This window comes from Electrophorus electricus, unplaced genomic scaffold (genome assembly GCF_041902795.1).
Source record: "Electrophorus electricus isolate QZ-2024a unplaced genomic scaffold, ASM4190279v1 Scaffold134, whole genome shotgun sequence".
In the NCBI taxonomy this organism is placed as follows: Eukaryota; Metazoa; Chordata; class Actinopteri; order Gymnotiformes; family Gymnotidae; genus Electrophorus; species Electrophorus electricus.
The window spans coordinates 119536-132035 of NW_027658416.1; the positions used below are offsets into that span (position 1 = coordinate 119536).

A 12500-nucleotide genomic window follows, 5' to 3' on the forward strand; every position below is an offset into this window, starting at 1 on the left:
TACGACGGTATCTGATCGTCTTCGAACCTCCGACTTTCGTTCTTGATTAATGAAAACATTCTTGGCAAATGCTTTCGCTTTCGTCCGTCTTGCGCCGGTCCAAGAATTTCACCTCTAGCGGCGCAATACGAATGCCCCCGGCCGTCCCTCTTAATCATGGCCCTGGTTCAGGAAACCCACAAAATAGAACCGGAGTCCTATTCCATTATTCCTAGCTCAGGTATTCAGGCGAGAAGCGGGCCCGCTTTGAACACTCTAATTTTTTCAAAGTAAACGCTCCGAGCCCCGTCCGGACACCCAGCCAAGGGCATCCGGGGGGCACCGGGAGACAGGGTCTGAGACAGGCGGTGGCACGCCTCGCGGCGGACCGCCAGCCCACTCCCGACATCCAACTACGAGCTTTTTAACTGCAGCAACTTTAATATACGCTATTGGAGCTGGAATTACCGCGGCTGCTGGCACCAGACTTGCCCTCCAATGGGTCCTCACCCATGGGTTTAGGATACGCTCATTCCGATTACAGGGCCTCGAAAGAGACCTGTATCGTTTATTTTTCGTCACTACCTCCCCGTGTCGGGAATGGGTAATTTGCGCGCCTGCTGCCTTCCTTGGATGTGGTAGCCGTTTCTCAGGCTCCCTCTCCGGAATCGAACCCTGATTCCCCGTTACCCGTGGTCACCATGGTAGCCGACTATGGTACCATCGAAAGTTGATAGGGCAGACATTCGAATGAGACGTCGCCGCCGCGGAGGGCGCGCGATCGGCCCGAGGTTATCTAGAGTCACCAAAGCGGCCGGGGGGCCCGAGCCCCCCGGATGGGTTTTGGGTCTGATAAATGCACGCATCCCCCGAAGGGTCAGCGCTCGTTTGCATGTATTAGCTCTAGAATTACCACAGTTATCCGAGTAACGTGTGGAGCGATCAAAGGAACCATAACTGATTTAATGAGCCATTCGCAGTTTCACTGTACCGGCCGTGTGCACTTAGACCTGCATGGCTTAATCTTTGAGACAAGCATATGTTACTGGCAGGATCAACCAGGTAGTTTGCACCGTGGTCTGGGATGAACCACGAGTGACATCCGCCTCCCCTTCCGGGGGCTAGGAAGCAGCGGGTTGTAAGTGCGTGCGCCGTCAGGTCCAGACGCCATACAGGGCTACCCAGGACAGCTTCCGCGGCCAGTGTAAACGTGCTCGCGCACCGCCCTCTGGCCTTCGGACGCCGACCTCTCACCTTGATGCAAAGCTGTCCCATCCGGTCATGCCCGCACCGTACCCCGTCCACCTCCTCCGGAGGTGCGGACGGCCGACTCCAGGTGCTTTCGGCGTTCCCTCTCTTCACGCCGTTTTGATTTTCGTGGGCCGCTGGTGGGGGGACAAGGGAAAGACCTCGTCGAATTCCCTCCCCCCTAGCCTCGCTCAACCTACGTTTCGTGATGTAACCAAGAAGAGTGATTCGTGGGCCCAGGTAGTTTTGAAGAGGAGGCCAACAAAGCAGGGCACTCCCTTCCTCCCAAACCACAGACACCAGTATAGGACAACTGAGTAGACAGACTGGCCGTCTGAGTCTCCCCCAGAGAGTTCTGGGATGGGTTACAAATAACCCCCACCCCCCATCAGAGGCTTGACCCGCTAGAACCAGGGAGGATCTGTCAAAACCGCTCTCCACATCAGAAGTTCTGGATCAGCCGGGGCTGGTCGGCAGACGTCCACCTAAGGCCGTGGCCTAACCCCGTGTGGGGGGATAGCGCTCGCACCCGTACACGTGGACACCCGCTCGTCAAATGGCTGGCTCCTCACTTACCGTAGGGGGAATGGTTTGCCTACCCCTGGCGGGTCTGGTACTCCACTCTACCAAACAAGGAAGCAACACACCAATAGACCCCTGCAACACCGGGCAGCTTTGGGCAGTGTCACTACACTCCTCCTTGTTCTTCACGTTCCTTCCGTGGTGATTTTTTTTTTTTTTTCGTGGCCATTGCCGTGCATGGCTTCCCCATCGCTTTGCATGCTCTCCATTGCCTCGTGCTGCTTCACCATTGGTCTCACCTGGAGACCGAAGCCGCTCTCCCAGTAACCCGATGGTACCTGGCCAGAAAACCCCGTGCCCGATTTCATCTAGGACAAGGGCCAAACCACAGACCGTGCCCGTCCAGGGTCAACCCCTGGTCGGACAGGCCTGGTGGGTCGATACCATGGATGTGGCAGGCCGACGAGAATCCACTGGTACATTTACAAACACGCCCACCCTGGTGGCATGGCTGTACGACCCATCGTCGAAGCACGCTGCGGCGGACTGAGCCATTGGATCCAGTTGCCTGGGCGTACACTCAGCCCAACAGACGCACTCGGGTCGGGGAGAGCAAAGCAGACTGTGTGCCTGGATGTGCCCACTTCCATAGGGGAATCGGCATGATGGTTCACTTAACCCGAGGAGGGCTCCCCTCGCGGGATAAGCACCCCCCTCGGGGGATGGGGGGGGGGGGGGGCATCCAGAGCACACCACTTTCCGGTAGGGGACAGGCGTTTGATCATGTGTCCGAGGGAGAGCTCCCCTTGCCGGCCGAACACCCCTCGGACTCCCCTTGGGCTTCCAGAGAACGCCACTGGATGAATTTAGTGCTTGGACCCCATTGATTCTCTTTGCTCTCCCATATACCCGACGGGACCTATTTGCAAAACCCCGTGCCAACCAGACCTCCAGGAAGGGGGCTGGCGGCTAACCATGCCCAGCAGGGTGCACCCTGGTCGGACACTTTGGGAGGGTCGAGAGCCTGGAAGTGCCACCCGGGGGAGTAATTCTGATTTCCGTTTTAATGCACTCAGGGACAGCCCGAGGACCTCTGTAGTGCACCTGAGGCGGACTGAGCCGTCGGGTCCAGGGGTCTGGAGTTCGGAACCTCCAGGGTTCACCTGGCTGTTCTCTTAGCCCGGCAGGGTGCACCCTGGTCGGACACTTCGGGAGGGTCGAGAGCCTGGATGTGCCACCCCGACGAGTAATGAGTTTTCCCTTCGTATCTCTTCCGGACCAGGTCCGATTCGCACGAAACTCGCTGGGCATGGCCAGGAGCGCCCCCTGCTGCCCACGCCACCGTCCCCGCGCTTCTACTCCCGAGGGCCGAGGAGACAGCGAAGCGTGGGTCGGGTCGCCTGCTTCCAGGGTCTCCCTGGTACTCTCCAGTCTCCCGAGTCCATCGGGTCCGACCTCGTATTTTTAGCCCAGACGGGGAATGAGAAAGGGGCCCCCGACCGCCCGAGGGCGGGCGCTCGCTTCTCAGCCTAGGAACGTCCGATTCCCACGAAACTTTTACGCCAGACGTTCCTGGCAGCGAGCGCGTTCAAAGGTGACCCGCGCTGCTTCTCTCCTCCCAAGGGCCGAAGAGATATTCGTCTTCAAACCCGACCGGCCCTGTGTTTGCCGCCCCGGCGGTTTTAAAAAATCATAGCGTAAAAACGGTGGGTGCGCTTCGCCTGCCGCTTGGACAGCGTTAAACGGCAGCCCCGGCTCTTTCCAAAGGGCCCTCAACCGACTTTCTGCTCCCAAGGAGCCCAGAGATATGAAACCGATAAATCAAAACCCCGTGCCAACCAGACCTCCAGGAAGGGGGCTGGCGGCTAACCATGCCCGGCAGGGTGCACCCTGGTCGGACGCTTTGGGAGGGTCGAGAGCCTGGATGTGCCACCCCGACGAGTAATGAGTTTTCCCTTCGTATCTCTTCCGGACCAGGTCCGATTCGCACGAAACTCGCTGGGCATGGCCAGGAGCGCCCCCTGCTGCCCACGCCACCGTCCCCGCGCTTCTACTCCCGAGGGCCGAGGAGACAGCGAAGCGTGGGTCGGGTCGCCTGCTTCCAGGGTCTCCCTGGTACTCTCCAGTCTCCCGAGTCCATCGGGTCCGACCTCGTATTTTTAGCCCAGACGGGGAATGAGAAAGGGGCCCCCGACCGCCCGAGGGCGGGCGCTCGCTTCTCAGCCTAGGAACGTCCGATTCCCACGAAACTTTTACGCCAGACGTTCCTGGCAGCGAGCGCGTTCAAAGGTGACCCGCGCTGCTTCTCTCCTCCCAAGGGCCGAAGAGATATTCGTCTTCAAACCCGACCGGCCCTGTGTTTGCCGCCCCGGCGGTTTTAAAAAATCATAGCGTAAAAACGGTGGGTGCGCTTCGCCTGCCGCTTGGACAGCGTTAAACGGCAGCCCCGGCTCTTTCCAAAGGGCCCTCAACCGACTTTCTGCTCCCAAGGAGCCCAGAGATATGAAACCGATAAATCAAAACCCCGTGCCAACCAGACCTCCAGGAAGGGGGCTGGCGGCTAACCATGCCCGGCAGGGTGCACCCTGGTCGGACGCTTTGGGAGGGTCGAGAGCCTGGATGTGCCACCCCGACGAGTAATGAGTTTTCCCTTCGTATCTCTTCCGGACCAGGTCCGATTCGCACGAAACTCGCTGGGCATGGCCAGGAGCGCCCCCTGCTGCCCACGCCACCGTCCCCGCGCTTCTACTCCCGAGGGCCGAGGAGACAGCGAAGCGTGGGTCGGGTCGCCTGCTTCCAGGGTCTCCCTGGTACTCTCCAGTCTCCCGAGTCCATCGGGTCCGACCTCGTATTTTTAGCCCAGACGGGGAATGAGAAAGGGGCCCCCGACCGCCCGAGGGCGGGCGCTCGCTTCTCAGCCTAGGAACGTCCGATTCCCACGAAACTTTTACGCCAGACGTTCCTGGCAGCGAGCGCGTTCAAAGGTGACCCGCGCTGCTTCTCTCCTCCCAAGGGCCGAAGAGATATTCGTCTTCAAACCCGACCGGCCCTGTGTTTGCCGCCCCGGCGGTTTTAAAAAATCATAGCGTAAAAACGGTGGGTGCGCTTCGCCTGCCGCTTGGACAGCGTTAAACGGCAGCCCCGGCTCTTTCCAAAGGGCCCTCAACCGACTTTCTGCTCCCAAGGAGCCCAGAGATATGAAACCGATAAATCAAAACCCCGTGCCAACCAGACCTCCAGGAAGGGGGCTGGCGGCTAACCATGCCCGGCAGGGTGCACCCTGGTCGGACGCTTTGGGAGGGTCGAGAGCCTGGATGTGCCACCCCGACGAGTAATGAGTTTTCCCTTCGTATCTCTTCCGGACCAGGTCCGATTCGCACGAAACTCGCTGGGCATGGCCAGGAGCGCCCCCTGCTGCCCACGCCACCGTCCCCGCGCTTCTACTCCCGAGGGCCGAGGAGACAGCGAAGCGTGGGTCGGGTCGCCTGCTTCCAGGGTCTCCCTGGTACTCTCCAGTCTCCCGAGTCCATCGGGTCCGACCTCGTATTTTTAGCCCAGACGGGGAATGAGAAAGGGGCCCCCGACCGCCCGAGGGCGGGCGCTCGCTTCTCAGCCTAGGAACGTCCGATTCCCACGAAACTTTTACGCCAGACGTTCCTGGCAGCGAGCGCGTTCAAAGGTGACCCGCGCTGCTTCTCTCCTCCCAAGGGCCGAAGAGATATTCGTCTTCAAACCCGACCGGCCCTGTGTTTGCCGCCCCGGCGGTTTTAAAAAATCATAGCGTAAAAACGGTGGGTGCGCTTCGCCTGCCGCTTGGACAGCGTTAAACGGCAGCCCCGGCTCTTTCCAAAGGGCCCTCAACCGACTTTCTGCTCCCAAGGAGCCCAGAGATATGAAACCGAAAAATCAAAACCCCGTGCCAACCAGACCTCCAGGAAGGGGGCTGGCGGCTAACCATGCCCGGCAGGGTGCACCCTGGTCGGACGCTTTGGGAGGGTCGAGAGCCTGGATGTGCCACCCCGACGAGTAATGAGTTTTCCCTTCGTATCTCTTCCGGACCAGGTCCGATTCGCACGAAACTCGCTGGGCATGGCCAGGAGCGCCCCCTGCTGCCCACGCCACCGTCCCCGCGCTTCTACTCCCGAGGGCCGAGGAGACAGCGAAGCGTGGGTCGGGTCGCCTGCTTCCAGGGTCTCCCTGGTACTCTCCAGTCTCCCGAGTCCATCGGGTCCGACCTCGTATTTTTAGCCCAGACGGGGAATGAGAAAGGGGCCCCCGACCGCCCGAGGGCGGGCGCTCGCTTCTCAGCCTAGGAACGTCCGATTCCCACGAAACTTTTACGCCAGACGTTCCTGGCAGCGAGCGCGTTCAAAGGTGACCCGCGCTGCTTCTCTCCTCCCAAGGGCCGAAGAGATATTCGTCTTCAAACCCGACCGGCCCTGTGTTTGCCGCCCCGGCGGTTTTAAAAAATCATAGCGTAAAAACGGTGGGTGCGCTTCGCCTGCCGCTTGGACAGCGTTAAACGGCAGCCCCGGCTCTTTCCAAAGGGCCCTCAACCGACTTTCTGCTCCCAAGGAGCCCAGAGATATGAAACCGATAAATCAAAACCCCGTGCCAACCAGACCTCCAGGAAGGGGGCTGGCGGCTAACCATGCCCGGCAGGGTGCACCCTGGTCGGACGCTTTGGGAGGGTCGAGAGCCTGGATGTGCCACCCCGACGAGTAATGAGTTTTCCCTTCGTATCTCTTCCGGACCAGGTCCGATTCGCACGAAACTCGCTGGGCATGGCCAGGAGCGCCCCCTGCTGCCCACGCCACCGTCCCCGCGCTTCTACTCCCGAGGGCCGAGGAGACAGCGAAGCGTGGGTCGGGTCGCCTGCTTCCAGGGTCTCCCTGGTACTCTCCAGTCTCCCGAGTCCATCGGGTCCGACCTCGTATTTTTAGCCCAGACGGGGAATGAGAAAGGGGCCCCCGACCGCCCGAGGGCGGGCGCTCGCTTCTCAGCCTAGGAACGTCCGATTCCCACGAAACTTTTACGCCAGACGTTCCTGGCAGCGAGCGCGTTCAAAGGTGACCCGCGCTGCTTCTCTCCTCCCAAGGGCCGAAGAGATATTCGTCTTCAAACCCGACCGGCCCTGTGTTTGCCGCCCCGGCGGTTTTAAAAAATCATAGCGTAAAAACGGTGGGTGCGCTTCGCCTGCCGCTTGGACAGCGTTAAACGGCAGCCCCGGCTCTTTCCAAAGGGCCCTCAACCGACTTTCTGCTCCCAAGGAGCCCAGAGATATGAAACCGATAAATCAAAACCCCGTGCCAACCAGACCTCCAGGAAGGGGGCTGGCGGCTAACCATGCCCGGCAGGGTGCACCCTGGTCGGACGCTTTGGGAGGGTCGAGAGCCTGGATGTGCCACCCCGACGAGTAATGAGTTTTCCCTTCGTATCTCTTCCGGACCAGGTCCGATTCGCACGAAACTCGCTGGGCATGGCCAGGAGCGCCCCCTGCTGCCCACGCCACCGTCCCCGCGCTTCTACTCCCGAGGGCCGAGGAGACAGCGAAGCGTGGGTCGGGTCGCCTGCTTCCAGGGTCTCCCTGGTACTCTCCAGTCTCCCGAGTCCATCGGGTCCGACCTCGTATTTTTAGCCCAGACGGGGAATGAGAAAGGGGCCCCCGACCGCCCGAGGGCGGGCGCTCGCTTCTCAGCCTAGGAACGTCCGATTCCCACGAAACTTTTACGCCAGACGTTCCTGGCAGCGAGCGCGTTCAAAGGTGACCCGCGCTGCTTCTCTCCTCCCAAGGGCCGAAGAGATATTCGTCTTCAAACCCGACCGGCCCTGTGTTTGCCGCCCCGGCGGTTTTAAAAAATCATAGCGTAAAAACGGTGGGTGCGCTTCGCCTGCCGCTTGGACAGCGTTAAACGGCAGCCCCGGCTCTTTCCAAAGGGCCCTCAACCGACTTTCTGCTCCCAAGGAGCCCAGAGATATGAAACCGAAAAATCAAAACCCCGTGCCAACCAGACCTCCAGGAAGGGGGCTGGCGGCTAACCATGCCCGGCAGGGTGCACCCTGGTCGGACGCTTTGGGAGGGTCGAGAGCCTGGATGTGCCACCCCGACGAGTAATGAGTTTTCCCTTCGTATCTCTTCCGGACCAGGTCCGATTCGCACGAAACTCGCTGGGCATGGCCAGGAGCGCCCCCTGCTGCCCACGCCACCGTCCCCGCGCTTCTACTCCCGAGGGCCGAGGAGACAGCGAAGCGTGGGTCGGGTCGCCTGCTTCCAGGGTCTCCCTGGTACTCTCCAGTCTCCCGAGTCCATCGGGTCTGACCTCGTATTTTTAGCCCAGACGGGGAATGAGAAAGGGGCCCCCGACCGCCCGAGGGCGGGCGCTCGCTTCTCAGCCTAGGAACGTCCGATTCCCACGAAACTTTTACGCCAGACGTTCCTGGCAGCGAGCGCGTTCAAAGGTGACCCGCGCTGCTTCTCTCCTCCCAAGGGCCGAAGAGATATTCGTCTTCAAACCCGACCGGCCCTGTGTTTGCCGCCCCGGCGGTTTTAAAAAATCATAGCGTAAAAACGGTGGGTGCGCTTCGCCTGCCGCTTGGACAGCGTTAAACGGCAGCCCCGGCTCTTTCCAAAGGGCCCTCAACCGACTTTCTGCTCCCAAGGAGCCCAGAGATATGAAACCGAAAAATCAAAACCCCGTGCCAACCAGACCTCCAGGAAGGGGGCTGGCGGCTAACCATGCCCGGCAGGGTGCACCCTGGTCGGACGCTTTGGGAGGGTCGAGAGCCTGGATGTGCCACCCCGACGAGTAATGAGTTTTCCCTTCGTATCTCTTCCGGACCAGGTCCGATTCGCACGAAACTCGCTGGGCATGGCCAGGAGCGCCCCCTGCTGCCCAGGCCTGGCTCTGGGCCTGGGCACACTTCATTCACTTTGTACCTTTAAATCATACTACTACTACCACCAGACTTCCAGGCCCAAGAGGTCAAACACAGTCATGCCCAGCAAAGTAGCTCTGGGCCTGGGCACACTTCATTCACTTTGTACCTTTAAATCATACTACTACTACCACCAGACTTCCAGGCCCAAGAGGTCAAACACATTCATGCCCAGCAAAGTAGCTCTGGGCCTGGGCACACTTCAATCACTTTGTGCCTTTAAATCATACTACTACTACCAGACTTCCAGGCCCAAGAGGTCAAACACAGTCATGCCCAGCAAAGTAGCTCTGGGCCTGGGCACACTTCATTCACTTTGTGCCTTTAAATCATACTACTACTACCACCAGAATTCCAGGGCCAAGAGGTCACACAGTCATACACAGCAAAGTAGCTCTGGGCCTGGGCACACTTCAAGAAGTTTGACCCTTTATATAAGCCTAGAAATAGACTTCCAGGGCCAAGAGGTCAACCACAGTCATGCACAGCAAAGTAGCTCTGGGCCTGGGCACACTTCAATCACTTTGTGCCTTTAAATCATACTACTACTACCACCAGACTTCCAGGCCCAAGAGTTCAAACACATTCATGCCCAGCAAAGTAGCTCTGGGCCTGGGCACACTTCAAGATGTTTGACCCTTTATATAAGCCTAGAAATAGACTTCCAGAGCCAAGAGGTCAAACACAGTCATGCCCAGCAAAGTAGCTCTGGGCCTGGGCACACTTCAATCACTTTGTGCCTTTAAATCATACTACTACTACTACCAGACTTCCAGACCCAAGAGGTCAAACACAGTCATGCCCAGCAAAGTAGCTCTGGGCCTGGGCACACTTCAAGAAGTTTGACCCTTTATATAAGCCTAGAAATAGACTTCCAGGCCCAAGAGGTCAAACACAGTCATGCCCAGCAAAGTAGCTCTGGGCCTGGGCACACTTCAAGATGTTTGACCCTTTATATAAGCCTAGAAATAGACTTCCAGGCCCAAGAGTTCAAACACAGTCATGCACAGCAAAGTAGCTCTGGGCCTGGGCACACTTCATTCACTTTGTACCTTTAAATCATACTACTACTACCACCAGACTTCCAGGCCCAAGAGGTCAAACACATTCATGCCCAGCAAAGTAGCTCTGGGCCTGGGCACACTTCAATCACTTTGTGCCTTTAAATCATACTACTACTACCAGACTTCCAGGCCCAAGAGGTGAAACACAGTCATGCCCAGCAAAGTAGCTCTGGGCCTGGGCACACTTCAAGAAGTTTGACCCTTTATATAAGCCTAGAAATAGACTTCCAGAGCCAAGAGGTCAAACACAGTCATGCCCAGCAAAGTAGCTCTGGGCCTGGGCACACTTCAATCACTTTGTGCCTTTAAATCATACTACTACTACTACCAGACTTCCAGACCCAAGAGGTCAAACACAGTCATGCCCAGCAAAGTAGCTCTGGGCCTGGGCACACTTCAAGAAGTTTGACCCTTTATATAAGCCTAGAAATAGACTTCCAGGCCCAAGAGGTCAAACACAGTCATGCCCAGCAAAGTAGCTCTGGGCCTGGGCACACTTCATTCACTTTGTACCTTTAAATCATACTACTACTACCAGACTTCCAGGCCCAAGACGTCAAACACAGTCATGCCCAGCAAAGTAGCTCTGGGCCTGGGCACACTTCATTCACTTTGTACCTTTAAATCATACTACTACTACCAGACTTCCAGGCCCAAGAGGTCAAACACAGTCATGCCCAGCAAAGTAGCTCTGGGCCTGGGCACACTTCAATCACTTTGTGCCTTTAAATCATACTACTACTACCACCAGACTTCCAGGGCCAAGAGGTCAACCACAGTCATGCACAGCAAAGTAGCTCTGGGCCTGGGCACACTTCAATCACTTTGTGCCTTTAAATCATACTACTACTACCACCAGACTTCCAGGCCCAAGAGTTCAAACACATTCATGCCCAGCAAAGTAGCTCTGGGCCTGGGCACACTTCAAGAAGTTTGACCCTTTATATAAGCCTAGAAATAGACTTCCAGAGCCAAGAGGTCAAACACAGTCATGCACAGCAAAGTAGCTCTGGGCCTGGGCACACTTCAATCAATTTGTGCCTTTAAATCATACTACTACTACCAGACTTCCAGGCCCAAGAGGTCAAACACAGTCATGCCCAGCAAAGTAGCTCTGGGCCTGGGCACACTTCAAGAAGTTTGACCCTTTATATAAGCCTAGAAATAGACTTCCAGGCCCAAGAGGTCAAACACAGTCATGCCCAGCAAAGTAGCTCTGGGCCTGGGCACACTTCAAGATGTTTGACCCTTTATATAAGCCTAGAAATAGACTTCCAGGCCCAAGAGTTCAAACACAGTCATGCACAGCAAAGTAGCTCTGGGCCTGGGCACACTTCATTCACTTTGTACCTTTAAATCATACTACTACTACCACCAGACTTCCAGGCCCAAGAGGTCAAACACATTCATGCCCAGCAAAGTAGCTCTGGGCCTGGGCACACTTCAATCACTTTGTGCCTTTAAATCATACTACTACTACCAGACTTCCAGGCCCAAGAGGTGAAACACAGTCATGCCCAGCAAAGTAGCTCTGGGCCTGGGCACACTTCAAGAAGTTTGACCCTTTATATAAGCCTAGAAATAGACTTCCAGAGCCAAGAGGTCAAACACAGTCATGCCCAGCAAAGTAGCTCTGGGCCTGGGCACACTTCAATCACTTTGTGCCTTTAAATCATACTACTACTACTACCAGACTTCCAGACCCAAGAGGTCAAACACAGTCATGCCCAGCAAAGTAGCTCTGGGCCTGGGCACACTTCAAGAAGTTTGACCCTTTATATAAGCCTAGAAATAGACTTCCAGGCCCAAGAGGTCAAACACAGTCATGCCCAGCAAAGTAGCTCTGGGCCTGGGCACACTTCATTCACTTTGTACCTTTAAATCATACTACTACTACCAGACTTCCAGGCCCAAGACGTCAAACACAGTCATGCCCAGCAAAGTAGCTCTGGGCCTGGGCACACTTCATTCACTTTGTACCTTTAAATCATACTACTACTACCACCAGACTTCCAGGCCCAAGAGTTCAAACACATTCATGCCCAGCAAAGTAGCTCTGGGCCTGGGCACACTTCAAGAAGTTTGACCCTTTATATAAGCCTAGAAATAGACTTCCAGAGCCAAGAGGTCAAACACAGTCATGCACAGCAAAGTAGCTCTGGGCCTGGGCACACTTCAATCAATTTGTGCCTTTAAATCATACTACTACTACTACCAGACTTCCAGGCCCAAGAGGTCAAACACAGTCATGCCCAGCAAAGTAGCTCTGGGCCTGGGCACACTTCAAGAAGTTTGACCCTTTATATAAGCCTAGAAATAGACTTCCAGGCCCAAGAGGTCAAACACAGTCATGCCCAGCAAAGTAGCTCTGGGCCTGGGCACACTTCATTCACTTTGGACCTTTAAATCATACTACTACTACTACTACTACTACCAGACTTCCAGGCCCAAGAGGTCAAACACAGTCATGCCCAGCAAAGTAGATCTGGGCCTGGGCACACTTCAATCACTTTGTGCCTTTAAATCATACTACTACTACCACCAGACTTCCAGGCCCTGGATGTCACACCTTCATGCCTAGCAAGGTTGCTTTACACCTGCGCACACTTCAGACCGTTTCACTCTTTTAATCATTCAAAGTACCACATTTCCAGACCCAAGAGGTCACAGAATCATACCCAGCAAAGTAGCTCTGGGCCTGGGCGGACCATGCAGTTTGACCCTTTTTTTTTTTAATAATACTACAACCTG

General features: G+C 56.5%; 1 pseudogene; it reads right to left on the minus strand.

Annotated features, from left to right (window-relative positions):
- On the minus strand, positions 1–1041 carry LOC145654569 (18S ribosomal RNA; annotated as a pseudogene).
- Between the last annotated feature and the right edge of the window lie 11459 nt (positions 1042–12500).